Here is a 23,223-nt window from a genome sequence, read left to right as displayed (position 1 = left end):
TGAATGCATGATCAACATCATTGACAGTAACCATCTCATGTTTTACAGCAAGTTCTTAATTCTTCGAAGAAGTTAATCAAGTAGATCTACTACTCTATTAAGTCAGAACACATTCTCCTTTCCTGGCATTCTATTGTTTCATGATTCTTAAATATCGATAAAGGATTGAGTGTGTTTTTAAAGAGTCATGTTATTTTTAAGCAATAAAACTTAATAGCAGTCACTGTGCCATGGCAATCTCCATTATTATGAACTATTAGGATATTATTCTACACTAAGAAGCTACCAGAGCAGATGAGGTAATGATTAAATAGTTCCACAGCGATGATAGCTGTCTGATCAACTTTATAATGAATATAAATACTTATCCACTTTTCTCACCGACCTCATTTTTCCCCAGCCCAAAGTAAATGACCTTGTGGAACTCAGATCCAAGTAAATATCAAAAGGTAAATAAACTCTTCTGTTTAATTTAATAAATAGAACTACATATTCTATTTTAATTATGTAATATTAACAAGAATTTTATTTTATAAACACAAAGCAATATTGATATTACAGAAGAAATAAGAAAATATAAAGAATTTCTTGATAAATTTGCAGTTTATTATACTTATCTTTAGAATAATTTCAAAAAATAGCATGCATAATTTTTCCTTTGGTTTTGCTGTACCCTATTAAATTCATATTTAACTTCATTAAAGAAAACAGGGAGAAATTTGTCAGGTTTTTATTTTTGTGATCAAACACATTTTCTAATTAATAGTAGCATCTCAATGTAATGATGATAAATAGTATTAATTTAACATTTTGTACCTTATTAGGGACATGTTTATAAAAATATATCACATTTGAAAGTATTTTTTTAGATCAAAATATATAACTCACCTTCAAAGGTCTTTAAATTAAAAATGTTTATTAACTCATTCATTTTATAATATTTATCTCTTTTTAATATTAATTTTTATTAATTCAAATAATAAACTCTAAATATATATAATACATATATATATCATTTATATTCGTATTTCTCTAAGAGCACTTTTACAGAAATAATCTAATTGGTCCTTTATTTTTTTTCTAATGAAGAGTTACAATTGAGAAATGGCCTCCATCAAACACATTTCACAATCATAGTCAGAAGAGGTTTAGGTAACATCAATACATGTATACTTGATTGTAATTTTGGGATTTCCATAGGTATTTTCTTGGATCCTTGTTTTCACTGTCTTCTTTGAGAGAACTTTTGACAAATTGTTAACATCTCTTTACTATTCTTATTAAGTGGTTGCGTGCAAAAGCGAAGGTGACATTACTTTCTAAGATGAAGTAAGAGGGAGAAGATAGGTTAAAAATATCTAAGCAGAACCTTCTTAATTCTATTCATAAGTTCCATGATTAAATAAGATTTTTTCTGGACTTCCTCTGCTTCCAGTGGCAACTAATATTAGCCTTAGAAGTCATGTGTATTTAAGAAGACTGCTTTAGGAACCACTAGATATCTCTTTTTTTAAACTTTCTCCTATAATATTGAGCTTCTCAAGAGCAGGATATGTAGTTTTTCATTAATTTTGTATCTTTACTCCCTAGCATAGTTCCTTGCACAAATAAATCTGACTAAATTTTTATTAAATGTAATTGAATTGAATTAGTGAATGCCTGATTATTTACCTCCACTAACCAGATGGTAAGTTCTTCAAGGTTCATTAAAACTTTAATCAAACACTTGCTATAAGCATTCCAAGTATGTTTAGTACTCTAGTAATCTGTAATACCTCTGGAAGTGAACCGTCTTGAATCAACCATCCTGAATTCTTAATTGTCCAATGAGAAAAGTTGAAGGCAGCTAAAGATCAAAAGAAGAAAACCCAGAGGATGCCACAGGTCAAACTTTAGATAAATATATCTCATCTGTATTCCTTATTGTCCTTAATCAAATAACATTTCTTGAGTAGTCACCCCAAAATACTCAGAAAATAAGGCATACTTCCAGAGGCAAAGAAAAAAGAATTTGGAATCAAAGCTCAATTTTGTCCTTTATGGTGATGACTCTGAAAAAAATTACTTAATTCTAAGGACCTCATCCCCTTTGTATTTAAAAAGGGGTAATTATAATCAATACAGAGGGTTATTATTAAAAACACAAAAATAAAATAATGAACATTAAATAATATTTTTTAGGTTTTTTTTTACATTCTTGAGTTCTCAAATTAAAACTATAAAGTAGAATTATTATTTTATTTATATAGGTTATTAACCTGAAACTTCGATAAGTTACGTAACTTGTTCAAAGTAAGAAAAATGGAGATGAAGCTGTGGTAGGTACTGTAATCCTAAACTTTGCTTACTATGAAATGTTCTTCCCAGCTGCTTTTGTACAAATTGATGAAGCAATAAATATTGAGAAAAAAAAGGAATCACTTCATTTCATCATTACATGGGCAGATAACAAGCCCCAGCTATGTCCTTAATTTGGAATTACAGAGATTAAAAACAATTTTTTTTTTCTTATCTTAAAGGAGCCCTCACTTTAGTATGTTAGATGGTGGGTCACTTTCTGGAAATTAAAAAAAAAAAAAAATGAGACGCCTTGTTATGAGATATCAGAAGAAAAAGAGTGATGAGATGGAGGTGGCATTACTGAAAACAGAATCATTTTAGTGATATGCACACCCTGGGGGCCTAATTCAGTATGTGGTCTCTGTGCTGTGAATTAAAGTCCCACTCAAGGCACAGATTCTCAGGACCTAGGAAAGATATTTTACAGGACAGTCTTTGGGCAATCACTACTGCTATCAGAAGCTCATTTTGCACTTTGTAGTTGTATATGCATTACATCCACAATGGAAATTTGGTGGTAAGGTCATTTAATCACTTTCACCATAAAAAAATATTTATTTTACTTTTCACATATATTATGATAATAACATTTTGAATAACTTCTCAGCTTGAGAAAGAAGGCACCCATTTTCCCTCATACATAATCATTAAATTGAGAAATAAGCCTCTACCCACAGAATTGTCTACCTTTATACTGCAGTCCTGCTAAGTGCAAGGCCTCTGCTACCACTTTGGCTAGACCTGAAAGCAAACACCACTTAAAATAGTATGGGGCACCTTATTAAATAAGGAGCTCTCAGTGATTCTTTATTCATCACTTTACATGGAATGCCCCAGTCATCAGAATCTAAAAAAGAGACCTTTGTGTACTTCAGTACATTTCAAAAACACTCCACATATCGTATACCATTGCTTTCTGGACTCATAGTTTTCACACATTCTGTGCCATTGCTTTGTCAAGTCATGGTTATACTAGAGATGATTTTAGTGCAAAATTCTTTGCTTTCAAAAACAATACTGAGAGGCAAACAGACTGGTGCTATGTGCTGTAACAGAAGTAAATGTCTTGATTTCCTGCTTACAAGGTGGAATTGAGCTCCTTTGAAGGCCGTTTGATAGGCTGAAAGCAAACAATTTTCTTTTCATCAGGCCCATTGAAGTGGCTTTGCTTTGTTTTATTTATTTATTTTATTTATTTATTCTTTTGCACATAAATTCCAATTATGAGCAGTATCAAAGCGAACTGATTTTGCTCTTTATAAGGATTTGAGATAGATAGCCAACTCAAGATCTTGAGCGTACCTACTTGTGAGGTAATGTGAAAGTGAATTTATATTTTATAATTTCAAAAAACAAAACTAAAACCCAACTCAATTTGTATAGAGGCTGAAGGTATGAATCCTTGAGTCAAAATTACACTCCTGAATCTCAGTTTTGCTCCCTTAAAATAAACAGAATAACATAAAATAAATTAGATAATACACACAAGGATCTTGAAATTATGCCTGGACAGAGAGATTGATCAAAAAATGTTAGCTGTTGTATTATTAACGTTATTATTTTTTCTTCATCTCTGTATTGTCAAATCTTAATGATAAATGAAACCTGGATGAAACGAAAAATGAGAGAGAAAAAACAGAGTTGAGCAATATGTCAGGTTTTTAATTCTGATACTATTGGTCTTTGTAAGGGAATTTAGTAGAACAAATAGTTGTTTGTCATAGAAGAACTGAAATTTTAATATTGAGCTCAAAAGTAAAGTTTTGTTTTACATCTAAATATGTCTAAAAGCAACTTAAAACACTTGCTTAGAAGAAAAGTCAGTGATTATTAATTACATACACCTATCTCAAAAAACAAAACAAAACAAAACAAAAAATTATTGGATGAAAAAAAGGAACAAAAAACAAACTAAACAAAAAACAAACATGACGAACACAAAAACATTGTTCAAAAATAAAGGAAATTTGACCTCAAGAATAGAGTGAAGTATGTTATAAGAAAAATAAATTATAGATTTTCCTTACAAATTTAGAAGTGTGTTTTCTATCTTTTGGATAAAAGCTATCAGTTCTCAGTTTTAATTTAACAAAACTTATAAACATATTTATAAAATACTAATAAAAACTATGAGAAAAGAAATACATATTTAAAGTCTTTCCATTGCTATTACCAATTCAAGTGTTTACTTCTGGACTCTCGATTCTGTTCTGCTGGTCTGTGTGTCTGTATTCGTGTCAATACCATACCGTTTTGATATTGTCCCTTTGTAATATACTTTGAAGTTGGGTGGAGTGATACCTACATCTTCATTATTTTTTCTCAGGATTGCTTTGGCTATTTGGTTTCTTTTGTGCTTCCATACAAATCTGATGATTATTTTTTGTTGTTGTTCTATTTCTTTAAAAAAGGCCAATGGAATTTTGGTGGGGATTGCATTAAATCTGTATAATGTTTTAATAATAAGGTCATTTTAACTATGTAGATTCTAGTCCAAAAACACAGACTATATTTATAGTCTTCATTGTATACATTCTTCACACATTTTGTTAGGTTTATTCCTAGGTATTTTAATATTTTTGTTGTGTTTGCAAGGAAAATTTTTTTTTCATTTCTTTCCTGACAATTCATTCTTAGAGTATAGAGTGCTACAGATTTATGAACATTGATTTTGTATCCTAAAACTTTACTGTATTTGTTTATTATTTCTAGTAGTGTTTTAATGGAGTCTTTAAGGCCAATTAAAAAATGGTAGAGGACCTGAGCAGACACTTCTCTCAAGAAGACATACAAGTGGCCAACAGACATATGAAAAGATGCTCAACTTCACTAGCTATCAGGGAAATGCAAATAAAAACCACAATGAGATATCACACCACACCTATTAGAATGGCTGTCATCAACAGGACAAGTAATAACAAATGTTGGAGAGGTTTGGACAAAAAGAAATACTCATATTCTGCTGTGAGAATGCAAATTGATACAGTCACTATGGAAAACAGTATGGAATATCCCAAAATACTAAGAATTGAATTGTCATATGATCCAGAAATTCTTCTACTGTGTGTTTACCTAAAAAACTCGAAAACATTTATCCAATAAGATATATGCACACTGATGTTCATAGCAGCATTATTCATGGTCACCAGGATATGGAAACAACCAAAGTGTCCTACAATAGATGATTGGATAAAGAAGCTGTGGTACATATATACAAAGGAACATCACTCAGTTATACGAATTGCTGAAATACTGCCCTTTGCAACAAAATGGATTGATCTTGGTATAATCATGCTTATAAGTCTGACAGAAAAAGTTGAAAACCACATGATATCACACATATATGGGATATCAAATTGAAGCCAAAAAACAGCACAAACAAACAGTGACTCATGGACATGAACAGTGGACTCGTGGTTACCAGAGGGAAGGGGAGGAGGAGGAAAGCAGATATGGGCAGGAGTCAAAAATGTAGTAAGGAAAAGAAATCTAACTATGGCCAGTTGTCAGCGCTGAGATGATCAATAAGAGAAGGCTTGGTTTGTGAGATGCCCAGTTGAAAGAATGCACGAGGAGCTGACATGAGAATGAAATGGCAGGCGCCAACTTTATTGTGGGAGTACATGCTTCTGGACCTCATGGGCTTTATATACATTGGAGAACAATAATGACATTCTGCCACACATGTATAATAAACAATAAGCTGAGTCATACTTGTAAAAGTTAGGTGCAGGCACCTTACTATATTAATGCAACATTTTAAATCCAGAGTTCTACCCCTAACCGCAAGCCTAGATCACAGCCAGACCTGAGACCCACAGCAGTGAACACACACACACACACACACATATAGTATTATGTGTACAATTCAACTATATGTTGTATATATATATATATACACACACATATATATACACATATATATGACACACATATATATATGACATATAGTTGAATTGTACACATAATACTATATATATATATATATGACATATAGTTGAATTGTACACTTGAAACTTGAAACTTATTGGATTTTGTTGATTAATGTCATCCCAATAATATTTAATAATAAAAAAGAAAAAACATTAAAAAATAAAATACATTATTTAAAAATTTTCTTCACAACCTTCTGATGCAATTATGATAAGTCTATTTTGCAGGTGTAGATGAAGACATAGAAACTTCAAGATGTTTAAATAATCTTGTTCAAGGTAAAAGTAATATGAAAATGGCCTTGGTTATTAGTTGAAAAGTATCAAAAAAAACATTGATATTTAACTTCACAACATTGTCAGTACAAGGTAATTTTTTACACCTCTACTAAATACCAACAATGACTCTTTAATTTCTGATAATATTATGGCGACCTAGGTATGAATGGTAAAAATAACAATCCAAACTAGTAAAGCAATGAAGGGCAGAATACAGGGCTTCATCACTTGCTAGGACCTATGCATATTACTAAGATCACTTTTAGTTCTTAATAGGAAACTAGAATACCTCTATGTTTACAAAAATATTACTGAGACTACAAGAAAAAAATACTCATTGTATTCATTAATATTTTTGATAAATTAATTTATTAATTAAAATATTTACTTATATGTCAAAAAAAGACATCATGGGCTTGATTCTGCCATTGGCTTGTTGAGTCATTTTAGACTTGTCAGTTTATGAATTTGGGCCTCAAATTCTTTATTTATAAAATCTGGACATTGGTATGTATTAAAATTCCTTCAATCAGCAAAACATTGTTTATATTCCCTCAATGAATAAAGGACTTCATATGACTTTGTGTCTTCAACTGAGGCGTTACCTTCATAAAAGAACAAAATAGGAGGTAAATTGATAGAAGTAGAATCATGAGCTTCTAATTGTGCAAGACAGCATGCTGAGTGCTTTACATAGAGCATCAAAATTGATTTCGCCAAAACTCTATTAAGTCAGTATTGCTATCTACATGTAGAGAAAAAATTACTAAAATATATGGTTGGGACAGAATGTTAACATCTATGTTACAAAGCTGAAAAAAAAGTGAAATAATACAGGTAGACAGAGTTTTATAAGATGAAAGATGAATGTGCAATTAGTGAATCTAGGAAAGTCCAGGTTGCAAACGCTAGAACTTTCAAAAGTCCCTTACTTGAGGTTGGAAATAAAATAGCTCAGAATAAATCAAGGTAATAAGAATTAGGAAATTGATTCTTATCCTGAATATCTTTGCTCATTCAGCTCCAAACTTTGAATTCTTCCTTGGAACTAAAAATAGCATTCTATACAGTCATGGCTTATTCTATCTAGTAAACATCTTTGAATTAATCTTACTGAGAGTCAATTGAGAATTGGATGTTACTCCTTATGCTCTCTAACATGTCTGCTTTGGCCTTCAGATCTTTTTTCTAAATTAATGAAGTGTTCACTTTCACTTTCACCTCATCATGCTTAAGCCTCTCTTGATTTTCTGCCAAGTAAGAAATATTAATTTGCCAGTACCAATTTTTTTGTTTTGAAAGAATCTCCATTAATTTTTGAGTTCATGTTTATTAGTATATACAATTTTTTCACAAATAAAGATTTAACTTATATTCTTAAAAGGAAAGTTAAGTATATGAATAATAAAATATTAAAGATATGACCTAAAGCTGAAAAATATATTACTGTCCAATAATTTTCTTTATATATCATTATAAAATAATCAATTTCATAGTCTAATGAACTTAAAAACATTTTCAATGTGAAATGAAGTTTAAACTGTAGTTAGAAGTTTAAAATTATTTGAAAACAAAATTTGTTTATTTTGGTTACATGACCTAGAGAGAGTGTTTTGAGAAATATTCATCTTGATAAATAAATTAACATAACTATAGGACAGAGGTTCCCAGACATCTGTCTTTAAATCGGTGCATGGGAACAGAAGTGAAATGTGTCCCTACAAAGCTTAGAAGAAAGACTACCTATGAGAATTAAATCCTAAAATTAGAATTTGTTCTCGAATATGGAATTTGAAGGTATGTGGGGAAACATAGAATGGAGAGATAAGCAGTGAATATAGCAAGAAGAGTATTAAAAGCCAAGCAGCAGAGTTTAACTTTATTATGAATCTTATTAAGCACAGGCGAGACATAGTCATTTGTATGTCAACACTGTATAGTAAATGAATAAATGAATGAATGAATGCATTTTATTCGTTCAGGTTTCTATCATTTAGCTGCTCCTCCTAATTGAGCACTCATTCCCTATTATGAATAGTATTGGTGGAAACCACTGCCCACAACAAGATGTGGTTAACACATGCAATGGAATATTACTTAGCCACAAGAAAAGATGAAACACTGACATTTGGGACAACATGGATAGATCTTGGGATAATCATCTTAAGGGAAAAGTTGAGAACCATATAATTTCACTTATATGTGGAATACAAAACTGAAAACAATAAATGAACAAGACAAATAAACAAAAACTCATAGACACAGATAACAGGCGGAAAGTGGGTAGTGGGGTGGAAGATAAGGGTAAATGGGATCAAATATATGGTGACAAAAGGAGATTTGACTTTGGGTAGTGAACACACAATGCAATATATATATGATGTATTATTGAATTATATACTTGGAACCTAAGTAATTTTATTAACCAATGTTACCCTAATAAATTTAATTTTAAAAATGTAATCCTACTGTGTGATTATCCTTGGCTTGACAAAGCAGATTCACCAGACTGGGGCTTTGACTGTCAATATAAAGTCATAAAGATATTGGGGTATTTTGGATACACAGCCACTATGTCATTAATATAGGTTGCAACTAGGTAGGAAAATAGCAGTGATGACATACTGGCTAGAATACTGATATACTGGCTACTTGAAATGAAACCAACAAAAATCCAAGAAAAAGATTCTGAACAAATCCCGAAAGGACATGTAGATAGTTACTTGTCAGATGCATCTGAACCTGCCCAAGACTTCAGCAATAATGATCCAGGAACAGAGACAGAGTTAGCTGGCAAGCCATGGATCTGCTTTTGCTGCTAATTTAATGGTGGAGATGGCTACATGTGAAAACATGTCAAAAGTTCTTCATCTTATCTCTTGGTACCTTAATTCAGAGGTATCTAGAGGTGCAAGTAGCTAATCTAATATATCCACAGTGCTGGGTACAGTACCCCTGGCTTCTTCAGGAGTCTATCTGGCCTGATGAAGTTTTGCCTAGGTATCCATGTCCTGATAAGACCCAAGGACAGAAGGCGGCTGCTGAGAAATAGGTTTTGCAGAGACTGATAGGAGGCCTGACAGATATTGTAGTGGAAATTCTTGGGGTGAGCAAAATGCCAACTGAGCTGAAGTGTAGCCCCAGAGTCACAACAGCAACTCTTTATCAACAGGCATCTGATTTACTACTTTTGGGACATCATCCTATAATTATTGTATCTCAGTGCTTCTAACATAAGTATCTCTGCCTAAAATACTTCAGGCAACCCAGAAAAGATTGGTGTCTCTACTTAGCTATAGATCATTCTCCCAATCTTTGAAGGCTGGGAAAGGAGAGTTACTCTGCCATCAAGAGACCAGTCAGAAAACTTGAACCCTTTGAACTGGGCTGTAGCTCAGAAGGCCAGATTTCAGTGGTACAGTTCTCACTCCTTGTTCTACTCCATTTGTAGCAGGTAACGGGGTAAAATATGTATCAATAGCATGCATATTTATTTCTATAACTTTAAAATAAAGTATGTATGACATTGCCTGCTTCTTTTGCTGCTGAGTAGTTTTGGGTTATGACCATTTTTCTATCCATAGTTCTTTAGTTTCCTCCATTTATTTTGTAATGTCTCTAACACTTATATTCAATTATTTGTTATTTAAGCTAGCCAGGTTCATGTAATTAAGAAACCTGGTTGATTTAAGGGTTTTGAGCAGAAGAATGACCAAATTTGTATTTAAGAAGTTTTGAAATTCAGGCTGAACTGAGATAGACTGAAACTGAGTCAGGTCCATGACATCAGCACATAAGCAGTGGCATTTGGGGAGGGGAAAAGGATGACTTTTTGTGTGATTGCATGTCTACTCTTCCCGAGTAAACTCTATTAGATTTTAAAATGGGAAATATTTTTTATGATCTATCATCAACCATATCTGATAGCAGTTGAGGCACATAGTACACAATATGTTGTACATTTAGTCATTCACTTAAAGTTTTAATATGGTCATTGAATCACTAGATTACTAAAGAACTCACACATTATTGGTACACAATTTGTGAAACCATGGCCTGAAATGTATGGTAAAATAGTAAGGATGTCTTTATAATTTTAGGGACTTACATTTAAGTTTCTATTTAAAAGAGTGGCGTGTGTGTGTGTGTGTGCGCGTGTGTGTGTGCGTGAACACACACATATGTAGGTATTTAAGAATATTATGTTACTACAGAAAAGTATGAAAGGAGAATAGCCTTCAGGGACCTAAAAATAGTCATAAGTGAATGATTCTGTTCTTAAGAAGCAAGATAAGACCATGAGCTATGGAATTTTTTCCTATGGAGAATATCCCTATGTAATACTCTTCGTAACTATGGTGGGAAATCTTTATATACTAAAGAAAATGCATTTTTCATGCTTTCAGTATAAATGCTGTTTGGGATGTTGCTATAAATCAGAGTCTTGGTTGTCTTTTTTTTCTTCTATAACACACAAGAAGTAATGAACAAAAGTGAGATTCTCTTCAATGGGCACATTCAGGTTTATATACTACATCTCTTAATGAACTATAACTCTTCTTCAAAGAAACCATATCCAAATATACATTCCTAAGAGTGACATTATTATGAGAAAAACTTGTTTATCTATTATCTATCTATCATCTATCATCTGTCATCTCTCCTCTCTCTCTCTACCTGTCTATTGTCTACCTATTTTTTGATAAAAATAATATATTCATTTGACATTCAAATAAAACAGAATTTTTAATGATAAAAACAGTAGTTACATGTCCACACTTTAATGTTCTCAATCTCTCTGTTTAAAGTCAACCACATTCAAGTGTATGTCATTGCTTGTTTTTTTTTTATTTACTCTTATAATTTTAATAGTAATTTGGTAGGGTTATGTGACAAAAGTCCAAAATATTGATCATAATTCTCTAATTTTTAAAAGATTTTTATTAAAATATAGCTAATGTACTATATTACATTAGGTTCAGGTGTACATCATAGTTATTCAACATTTATATATCTGAAGAAGTGATCAGTTTAAGTATAGAAATCATCTAACACTGTACAATACTATCACAATATTATTGAATATATTCTCTATGCTGTACACTACATCTCCATGACTTACTTGTTTTATACTCAAAAGCTTGAAACTCTTATTCCTCTTCACCTTCAGCAACTTTTTGATTTTTCAATTACAGTTTACATTCAACATTATTTAAATCAATTTCAGGTGTACAACGTAATGGTTAGACATTTATATAATTTTCGAAGTGAACCCCTAACTAGTCTAGTACTCACCTGGCACATAGTTACTATAATATTATCGACTATATTCCTTATGCTGTACTTCAAATTCTGTGACTGTTTTGTGACTATCCATTTCTATTTCTTAACATTTCACCTTTTGCACCCAACCTCCCAACACTCCTCCCGTCTGAGAATCAACATTTTGTTTTCTGTATCTATGAGTCTGTTTTTGTTGAGTTTGTTATTTTGTTTTTTAGATTCCACATATAAGTGAGATCATATGTTATTTGTGTTTGTCTGGCTTATTTTTTCCCCAGCTTCATTGAAATATAATAAATAATTTGTTGCTCATATTTTCATTATACAAGTTAATGAGTTTTCTTTTCAATTATGGTTGGCATACAATAATATATTAATTTCAGTTGTACAGCATAGTGATTAGAGCTCAAGCGATCACCCCACCAAATCTAGTACTCCTCATCCCCTTTACATATTTATTACAACACTGTTGACTGTTCCTTATGTTACACTTTATATACTCATGATTATTTTGTAATTATCCATTTGTATTTCTTAATCCCTTTGTCCTTTTTCATTGTCCCTGCCCCCAATCTCCCATCCTATCTAGTAACCTTTAAAATATTCCCTGTATCTATGAGTTTTTTTTTCCCATTTTTGATGTTATTGTTTATTTTGTTCTTTAGATTCTACATGTACATGGAATCAGGTAGTATTTGTCTTTCTCTATCTGATTTACTTCATTCAGTGCAATACCCCCTAGGACCATGAGGCAATATCTTTTTCTGTGCCCTTCCTTTTAGTCTGTGTGTCTTTTAATCCGAATTGTCTCTTGTAGGCAGTATATGTAATGGTCTTGTTTTCTTATCCATTCAGTCACCCTATCCTTTGGTTAGAGCACTTAATTCTTTTCCATTCGAGGTACTCATTGATAGATATGTAGTTACCACCACTTTTTATTCATGATTTTGATATATGTTTTTTCTTCTTAAAGAAGTTCTTCAAACCTTTCCTATAATACTGGCTTGGTGATGATAAATTTCTTTAGCTTATCTTTGTCTGGGAAGCTTTTTATCTGTCCTTCAACTCTAAATGATAACTATGTGGATAAAGTATTCTTAGTTGTAGATCCCAGGTTTTTATCACGTCGAATATTTTTTGCAGAGCCCTTCTGTCCTGCAAAGGATTTTTTGAGAAATCAGCTGCCAGTCTTATGGATGCTCCCTTATAGGTAACTATCTGCTTTTCTCTTGCTGCTTTTAAAATTCTGTCTTTGTATTTAAACTTTGCCATTTTGATTATGATGTGTCTTGGTGTGAGTCTCTTTGAGTTCCTCTTTCTTGGGACTCTGTGAGTGTCTTGAGATTGTATATCTATTTCCTTCACCAGATTAGACAAGTTTCCTATCATTATTTCTTCAAATAGCTTTTAAACTTATTGTTCTCCCTCTCCTCCTTCAGATATCCCTATTACATGAATGTTTTTACATTAATTTTGACCCAAACACTCCTAAATTATTATTATAATTTGGCTTCTTTTTTCATGTTGTTCTGATTGAGTGTCCTTGGCTTACCCACCCTCTATATTGGTAGTTATATCCTCTTTTTTGTCCATTCTGTTAATTATCTCTAATGTACTCTTCATTTTGATAATGCATTCTTCATTTCTGACTGCTTCCTTTTTATAATTTCCATTTCCATTTTTATATTTTTTATCTCTTTTTCAAAGTTCTCACTGAGTTCATCTATACTTCCCCTAAGTTCAATGAACATCTTTACAACTGGTATTTTGAACTGTGCATCTGTTAAATTGTTTGACTCTATTATTCCTGGATCTCTGTTCTGTTCTCTCATATGGTTTCTGCTTATTTTCCTTTTTTGATTGTCTTTATGTGTCTGTTTCTATGTACTAAGCAAAGCTCCTAAGTCTCCTGGTCTTAATAGCATGGCTTTGTGTAGTAGGTGTGCAGCAGCACAGTTCTGAGAAGGGTTCAATAGCATGCCAAGTTTAGCCCCAGCCTGAGTCCCTCCAGGGCCACCTATTAAAATTCAGCAAGCAATCTACAGTTGTTATGCTTATAGTTGCCTCAAGAAGCCTCACCAGAACCCTCAGTCAGCTGCCACTGGTGTGAGTCTTGGAGCTTGCTCAGCAAGTTGCATAGGACTCACTGACTTGCCAAGGACACAACTGGATGTGGCCTGGGTAGCGAAGTAAGTTGCGAAGAAGAGGAATTTCAGGAAATCCTCTGGGTGGAGCAATCTCTGTTATCCAGTTTGATAATGTCTTAGCTATAGCAGTGCTATATCCACACACTGGGAGGGGGAGGGCTCAGGGACAATTGATACTGCCAACACTTCTGCCCAGGAGAAAGCTTTGCCTCCAGCCCTTGCTCCAACAACTCAGCATCCCTTGCATTGACCGGGCACTGGTGCTTCGAGCAAGCAAGTCCATCAATGTGGAAGTCCGGTCATGGCCCAGCCCCTTTAAGAGATGTCTGCAGCTGCCAGCTGCCACTGCTACAGCTTCTGTCTCACTGAGCCACTGGGACAGCCTCACATTTTTGCCCCCTTCTACCTCTTACCTGTTGCTGGTTGATTTCTTATTTCTCTCCCTAGTTTAGGACTTCTGTTCATCTAGACCGAGGTGACTGTTTGCCTTCTGCTCCATGTTTCTGTCACAACTTTGAATGTGGTCGCAAGAGCAGATGAACAAAGCCACTATCATCTATGCCCTTTTGTCCGGTCTCTCCTCCCACTTTTTAAGTGAATGATCAAAAATGTCACTATGTTCACTTTTCTTAGTTATTAAAGGTTGTAATTCATCTGAAACCTGATAATAAAAGAGCACATTCTGAGTCCAAATTTAAGAAATGATAACCTGTAAATTCGACTGTGATTCTTTGATCCCCTACATGTTGGCATAGCCCACATTATTAGAATAAGTCATATAGATATATATGTATGAGTCATATATATATGTATATGCATACCAAATGCTTCCAATGAATATATGCATTTTCTATGATTCATACATTATGCACTGTCTTCCTTTCATGCCTCCATTTATGATTCTTTATTTGGGCATACTCACCTTTATTTCACTAAATAATCTGTCCATTTGAGGCCAAAATTAGTTCTCTTCTATAGAACTTCATTTGGCTATACAGATGTGCTAGATACTTTACTTTCTCTATAATCTTTTAATAATAGTATTAATAAAATCACATATTTATTATTACAATTACTTTTAGATACTCAATAGTTAAGAGAGATACATAGTATCTCTTATCCTTTAGTCTTCACAACAATATGTGAGCTCAAAATCAGTGATCTCATGTATAGATGAGGAAATCGAGGCATGCAGAGATTTTAAAAGTTTCTCCAGGTCGTATAGTTCTGTCATTCCAGGGCTGAGATTAGGGTTCAGCTTAGCTTGTCCTCAAAGTCTGAAGTTGATATATTCGGTAACCCTTTGCTGACGCTAATTTACCTCAAACTCTGTGTTGCCTTTCTATTAGACAAAATATACTAACAAAATCATACTCTGATTTCTGATAAATTGTCTAATATTTCTGAACTCCATATATGTATTCCAACCAGTCCCTCAAAGACAATGTATCCTACCAAATGATTAATTCTTAGTAGGAAGCTCAAGACATATATGTTGAATAAATATTTATTCGCATTATAGGGTTCATTCCCTGAATGGTTGATATGCAAGTTTAAAGCTGCATTAATTCCAAACTAAAACAACAGAAAATTTCAAAAATTTAATAGGCATCACAATAGAAAAAAAGGTCAAATAAGGCTTTCTTTTTTGGGGGGTTGTTATGTGTTTTCTGAATTTACCTGGCAATATGTTGAAGATAACTCACAATATCAAAAATGGCACTAATCCAGTGCCTAGATTCTTCTAGATCCTGTTCTGGGGATTTTATTCTGAGCTTTTCCCTTTTTATGACTTCCAATTTTCGAAGCCTGCTTTATGTAACAGCTTGGTAAGAGTTGACGCATTGTAATTTTAAAAAGGAAAAAATGTGCTCCAAAGGATCTGTAAATATTATTCATTTGGACTTAAAGAAGATTTTGTATCCATGTGGTGTATAAAAATAGAAGAAAGAAAGCTTTTTTACAACATAAACACACACGAGCTAAAGCCCATTTCAGCAGAGAAAGCTGTGTGATTAGTGGAGTGTATACAATTATAAACTCAATTATTAAATCAAAACACATCCCAATCACCCTAGCATGTCACTTTTAATGGGCAATACATTCCCCAAGAAGGCAAGTTCTCTGCTAACAATATTGAACCAAATCATCAAAATTCAAAGACAGGTCTATAAAATGTGAAATTCCATCAGCAAATTTCACAGTGGGCTGCAATGTGTAGATTAATGGGCAGCATGTCAAGTATTTTAATGTATGCCTCAATTGTTGAAACGCATGTGATGATTAGTAAAGTATTTGGCCTGAGCACTAAAAGATATAAAATAAATTAAAGTCATGACACCTTCTGAATTAATAAAGCATTTGGTTAGGCTGTACTGATAAATCACAAGCACAGATTAAAAAGCCCATAACTGGATACATTTCCCCCCAGGCATGCTGAGAACTCACACTGGCCTCTTCCTCTGGCTCCTTCCTAAAAGAGAATTTCTGAAAGCTCAAATGCTACCTCTCTGAAGAATCTCAGAATATGAACACTCACTAGTTTAAACCTTGAATATAAACCAATATCTACAACTGGTGTTGCTGATATTTCTTTTGAGTTCCAAAATGAGAATTTTTTTCCTAAGCCTGTTTCAGAACTACTTTCACCTCAAAAGCAATTTTCTTTATTTTCTTTGCAGCATGTCACAAAGAACATTGCCGCTTTTGGTATTTTACACCGAAGCTGAAAAATATGCACCAGAATAGAAACAAGAGACTAAATAAATTCACTTTCACTTCAGTTATTGGTGTATATTATGAAAGCTGAAGGAGGTGAAATGTTAAAGTTTATCAGGGCAGATTCATCAGCGTGTTCAGTACAACAAAATCTAAAGAGTCAAGGAGATTCACCTTGTACTCAAGAGGCAGGCTTGGAAAGTGACGCTACAATGATTATTAGGTTACAGTCTCTAATGCTCAGTGCCAACTTTGCATAATTTGGAGAGGTGAAAGTAAATCTTAATTTTTAAATATTGTCCTGTAGAAGTAGGCATTTCCAGAAGGAGAGGCACATTGCTTTCCACTGAGGAATGAAATTTTATTTATGATTTGTTTTTCAAAGTTTGCTATCCATTCCAAAGGTCCATTCAATCCAGCACCAGAAGTTAAAACCCATGTGAGGTATTTTTTGCACAGAAAATATAAAAGTAAATTCACAGTCATTGCCCTTTAGGACCCCACAATTTGAAACATGAAAGTTACTTACAGCAATCATACAGCATGGAAAATGTTATGAAAAGACAGTCTATATTTCTATGAAATTAGTGGGATATTTCGAAAAGTAGAACTAGTCACTGAAAATCATCTTTAGAGCAATTGGAATCCACAGAGTCCTCGTTACGATTCATGGTTCCCTTTTACCATAGAATTTTCAGTATCCTTTTGCAAAAGATATAAAACATATTGTCGTATATTAAAACATCTTATCATACATGTAAATACCTTGTCTTTGTCCCAGATAATGCAAAATATGTTTACATTTCTGTTCCTATGTCTCCTCTTTAATAAATTTGTTTAGATTAGACAAGTTGACTAATTATTTTAGTTGGCCAATGATTTGAGCAAATCAAATTTGGATTATAAATAAAACAGCTAACAGCTGTCATAGCCATATCAAATAAAATTGTGGGTTTTTTAAATTAATTTATTTTTGATGATTGAAACAGAGATAAATGACTACTGAAGAAAATGTTGGGAACAAAAAAAGAATACACATGTTAAAATTTTTCTTTTCAGTTCTATTTAACAGCTACTTTTTTTCCCCAGGATATGCATAGTAATTTGGAATCACCTAGTTTCCACACTGTTTATATATACCTTTTTTATTTCATATTATATAATAATCATCTTTTTAAAGTAAAGCATTAGTGAAACAGGTATTTTTAAAAACTGTACAATGTACAAAGTTTATTTTACATTTGTGCCATGATTTATTTAATTCTCATTGTTAAATATTTGACCTATCAACCACAATGCAATCAATTTTGTATTTTAAATGGCATTTTTAAAAATTCAACATCCTATTTTTTTTATTTTTTTTACATTTAAAAAAATATTTATTACTTTCAAGAATACAGTACATTGGTTAGACATTTATATAGTTTATAAAATGATCCCTCCAATTACTTTATCTTCCCTCTGGCTCTATACATAGCCATTACATTACTGATGACTGCATTTACTATGCCATGCTCCCCATCTCTGTGACCATCTATTAGCTACTAATTTTGCAATGACTGGGATGATCCCAGAGGTTATTATACTGAGTAAAATAAGTCAAACAAAGATAAATACCATATGATTTCACTTATATGCAGAATTTAAGGAACAAAAAGAACAAACTAATTGCAGACTCACAGATATAGAGGACAATCTGATGACAACTAGCGGGAGGCAGGTGGACAGGCTGGGAGAATGGGGTGAAGTGTTAAAGAAGTACAAATTAGTAGTCAAACAGCATTTTTAAATTTAACCTATTAAAACTATGCTTTTGTATTTCATTTTACTTAAAAATGTAGAAGTACTAAATGACTATTGAGATGACTAGAAAATAAATCCCATTATCTTTTCTTGAAGTAACAATTCTCAAGAAGAGAGCAATCGTGGTCAATATTTGCAGCTTCCCTGGATACAAGTCATTTGCATTTATATGTAAACAAATTATTTACGTTACTATCAGTTCTCTACAACTTACAGGGTTTTTCAAAGGCAACGATGAGCAGAAATAACATGAAGGGTGAGCTAGACTGTCCTGGAGTTATCTTTTTATATCCAGTTTTGAGTCTTTCACAGCTTTTTCTGCTGATGGAAATTTGGATTATATTCAGCATATTTGTATTGTGCAGAATGCTACAAGAAATGTTTTTAATATATAACATTTTCTCATGTGGACATATGTTTCTAAGATAGAACTAGAACTGCTATGTCGAAAGTTCACATTTTTTTTTTACTTCCAATCTCCCTCCCTGCTCCACACTCCCTTTCTGTCTGTCTCTTTTTCTCTCTCTTTCCTCTTTCTTCTTTTCTTTTTAGTGCTATGGCCAAATTGCCTTCAAAAGTGCTATTCCAGAGTATGCTACTATGATACATTTATAAATATACTATTTCTCCTACACTTAAAAAAAATTGGATTTATTATCTCATTTTTTCTTTAATTAGATTATTATTTTGATTCTCATTGCCTCAGTTACTAATAAGATTGAGCATCTTTTCACATATTTATTGGCCATTAAGATATCTTCTGTTTTAAATTTTTTATTCATATATTTTTTACATTTTTACATTTTTATTTATTTATAGAGAACTGTTTATATATTTTTGATAATAATTATAACTGTATATAAGTTAAAATATCTTCTTATAATTTGTAAGTTGTATTTTTAACTTTTTTATTATTAAATTTTGGGGTAACATTGATTAATAAAATTATATAGGTTTCAATTGTACAATCCAATAATGTGTCTTACATATATCTCCTAGTGTGTTCACCATCTAAAGTTAAATCTTTGAGATGTATCATTTTTATTGTGGTAAATGTACAATTTATCATTTGAATAATTTGTAAGTGTATAATCTAGTGCCATTAAATATATTCGCAATGTTGTGTAACCATCATCATTATCTCTACCCCAATTTTTCATTATCTTCAATCTAAACTTTGTACTCACTAAACAATAACTTCCCATCTCTTTTTTCCCCCTTCTCAACCTCTATTCTACTTTATGTCTGTATAAATTTGCCTATTCTATCTCATGTAGTCGGAATCATACAATATGCATCCTTATATGTCTACCTTATGTAGCATTTTTTAAAGATTTATCCATGTTGTAATATATACCCAATTTCTTTTTTTTTTTTTTTTTTTTTTATGGCTGAGTGATAATATTCCATTGTATTGTATACCACATTTAGTTTACCCATTCATCTGATGATGAACATTTGAATTTTTTTCTTCCTTTTGGCTATTGTGAATAATATTGCTATGAACACAGTGTAAAAATATGTTTGAGTCCCTGCTTTCAATTCTTTTGGATACATATCTAAGACTGTCATTGTTTGATCAATGGCAGTTCTATGTATAAGTTTCTAAGGAACTGATAGTTTTCCATAGCATCTGCACCATTTTACATTCTCACCTTCAATATGTGTGCTCCAATTTCTCCACATCTTTGCTAACAAATATCATTATTTTTAATAGCTATCTCAATGGATGAAAAATGGCATCTCATTGTGATTTTTATTTACATCTTCCTAATGACTAACGATGTTCAGCATCTTTTTCATATGCTCACTGACCATTTGTATATATCTTCTGTAGAGAAAGATCTATCCAAGTCTTTTGTCTATATTTCAGTTGAGTTGGTTTTTTTCTCTTTGAGTTTGAGGAGTTTGTACATATTCTAGACATCAAACGTTTGTCATATATATAATTTGTAAATATGTTCTCCCAATTCATGTATTGCTTTTTATTTACTTGATGGTATACACTGATGCACTAAAGTCCTTTTTTTTAATTAAGTCCAATTTCTTTACTTTTTCTTTTGTTGCTTGAGATTCGGTGCCACAACATGAAACTTGTCAAATCCAATGTCTTGAGGTTTCCTCACTGTTTTCTTCTAAGAATTTTATGGGTTTAGCTCTTCAGTTTAGGTTTTGATCCATTTTGAGTCATTGTTTTTTAATATGATGTGAAGTAAGAGCCCAACTTTATTCTTTTGCATATGGATCTCAATTTTTTCCAAGACCAATTGCTGAAAAAAAATTGTCCTTTCCCAATTAAATAGTCTTGGCACTTTTGTCAGAAATCCATTGACCATATATGTGAAGGTTTATTTCCATGCTTTCCATTCTATTTTATTGGTCTATCCTTATATGAGTACCATGCTCTTTTAAGTACTGTAGCTTTGTAGTAACTTTTGAAGTGAGAAATTATAAATTCTCCAATTTTTTTAAAATAATATTTTGTCTGTTTGGAGTCCCTTGAAATTCAATGCCAATTGAAGATCAGCTTTTCCACTTTTGCAAAAAATGTAGCTGGAATTTTAATTGGCAATGCATTGAATTTGTAGATCAATGGGGAATATTGATATTTTAAAAATGATGTCTTCTTATTTATGAATATGAGATGCTGTTTTATTTTCCATTTATTATTTTTCGTGAGTCTTAACAAATTTTTAGAACTAATATGTATTAATTTTTTCTTTATGGATTCTAGAATTTATATTATCCTCGTAATGTCTTTCTTTAACACATTTTAATTAAATTTATTGGGGTAACATTGGTTAATAAAATTATATGTTTTAAATGTACAATTCAATAATATGTCATATATAATGCATTGTGTTCACCACCCAAAGTTAAATTTTCTTCCATTACCATTCTTTACTAATCTTGTGTTTTATAACTTCTTGTAATTAAATATGTGTTGTTCTTTACTCTATCTCAATTTTTAAAATAATTGAAAATTAATACATATATTTGACTTATTTTTCTTCAAATTCATACTAATTCATTCCCACAATATTTATTAACTGATCTATCTCATACCTACTATTTTGAAATGTCATCTTTAACAAATGCTGCATTGCTGTATACTCATAGTTTGATTTCTGGATTTCCAATACAATTTCAGTCTACTTACTAATTCTGGGTGAACATTAGGCTGTTTTAATCACTCTCATTTAGAAGTAGGTTTTCATTTCTGGTATAATATTTTGCATTGTTTTTCATTATTATTTCCCATTCCCATTTTTGTGTGTGCACTTTTTCAGACTACCACTGAAATAAGTTAGATTCCTTTAGGGATTCTGATATTTTAAAATTGAGATTTTGTTGAATTTATTGATTAATTTTTAGAGAAATAACATCTTTCTAATATAGTTGTTTTTTTATTTAGGAACAATGTAACTTTCTTCATTAATTGAGGTGTGTTTTTTTGACTTAAGTTTTTCCCCACAAATCAGTGGTTTGCACAATTTTGCTACATTTTCCTTTTCTGTATTTTATAGTCCTTCTTCCTTTGTCCTTTTCTTCCTTCCTCTTTCCTTTCCTTCCTCTCTCCCTCCTTCCCTTTCTTTCTTCCTTGCTTATTTTCTTCCTCCTTTCCTCATTTTTATTATTTTAAATGAAAACGTTTTTATTAATGCTTTCTATTATAGATTGGTCACTCTATCTGCTAAGTTCATTTTATTTAGAATAACAATAATTTTAAAATGTTTAATATAAAAGTAGAAGATTTAGGATTTCACACAATTTAACAACCCAGTGGCTGTGTGTTTTCAGAGCATACTGGAATCAGAGATTTGACATATTTATATGAATCAAGTTTCTTGTATTTCCATTTCTTCATTTTGCTTACATTTTGTTGTTCTATTCCAGGCAGCCTTTTTACCCCTAATGATAACAAAATGGCTTCTAGAATATCCTACGCTTTCACCTTTCCTTGTTAAAACAGCATAAATTAAGGTGAATGATTCTACCTCAGAATGCCTAGGAAATATCTAGATATTTCCTCTGATTGACTCACTCTGAAGCAATTAATTCTTAGGTGACCATGAAGAAGACATTGGCATAGGCTTCATCTCAAATGCTGTAAGGAGTTAAATTAAAGAAACAATAATGGAGGCATGATGTAGTGAAAATAAAGGAAAGGTGTTTTCACCAAAATAATTCAGAACTATAGACAATAAAATAGAGAATGGATGCTGAGTAGACAAATGATAATTATATAGAAATTGGAGTATAGGAGAAATATATATTAATTTCTTTTTGTTTTAATATTGTATCTGTCTGCATGGCAAATTTATTTATTCATTAACTGATATCAAAGGAAACAATGGCACAAAGGGCTAAGGAACTATGCCCCACTCCATTAATTCTTTCTAGTAATCTCACAAGCTGCTTCCATTTTGGATCCTCTGTTGGTATTCTTCATAATTTTTAGTAATACATTCTTTATTTTCTGATTTGTCAACTCTTGGAATTATTTCTAGGTTCCCCATCTTTAAGTATAAAAAATAGACTGTTTCATCCACTTTTGTAAGATATAGAGGTTTCATTAGTTTTAGTTCTGTTTTTTTCTGTTGTAGTTTTAAGTACTTTAGATAATGTAATTAAATGTTTTTCTCTTGTTCTTTTAATTTTAATTGAGATATAATTTACATATAAATTTTACACAATGTGTACAATTTAAAGATTTAAGT

At 31.9% G+C, this 23,223-nt stretch overlaps 1 pseudogene; it reads left to right on the top strand.

Annotated features, from left to right (window-relative positions):
* Nucleotides 1–9,844, top strand: part of LOC120613845 (sorting nexin-19-like) — a 74,251-nt pseudogene extending 64,407 nt beyond the window's left edge.
* The last annotated feature ends 13,379 nt before the right edge of the window (nt 9,845–23,223 follow it).

Source organism: Pteropus medius, unplaced genomic scaffold (genome assembly GCF_902729225.1).
Source record: "Pteropus medius unplaced genomic scaffold, Ma_sr-lr_union100, whole genome shotgun sequence".
NCBI classification, from domain to species: Eukaryota; Metazoa; Chordata; class Mammalia; order Chiroptera; family Pteropodidae; genus Pteropus; species Pteropus medius.
The sequence above is the reverse complement of the archived record's forward strand: the minus strand, read 5'-3'. Positions and strand labels throughout refer to the sequence as shown.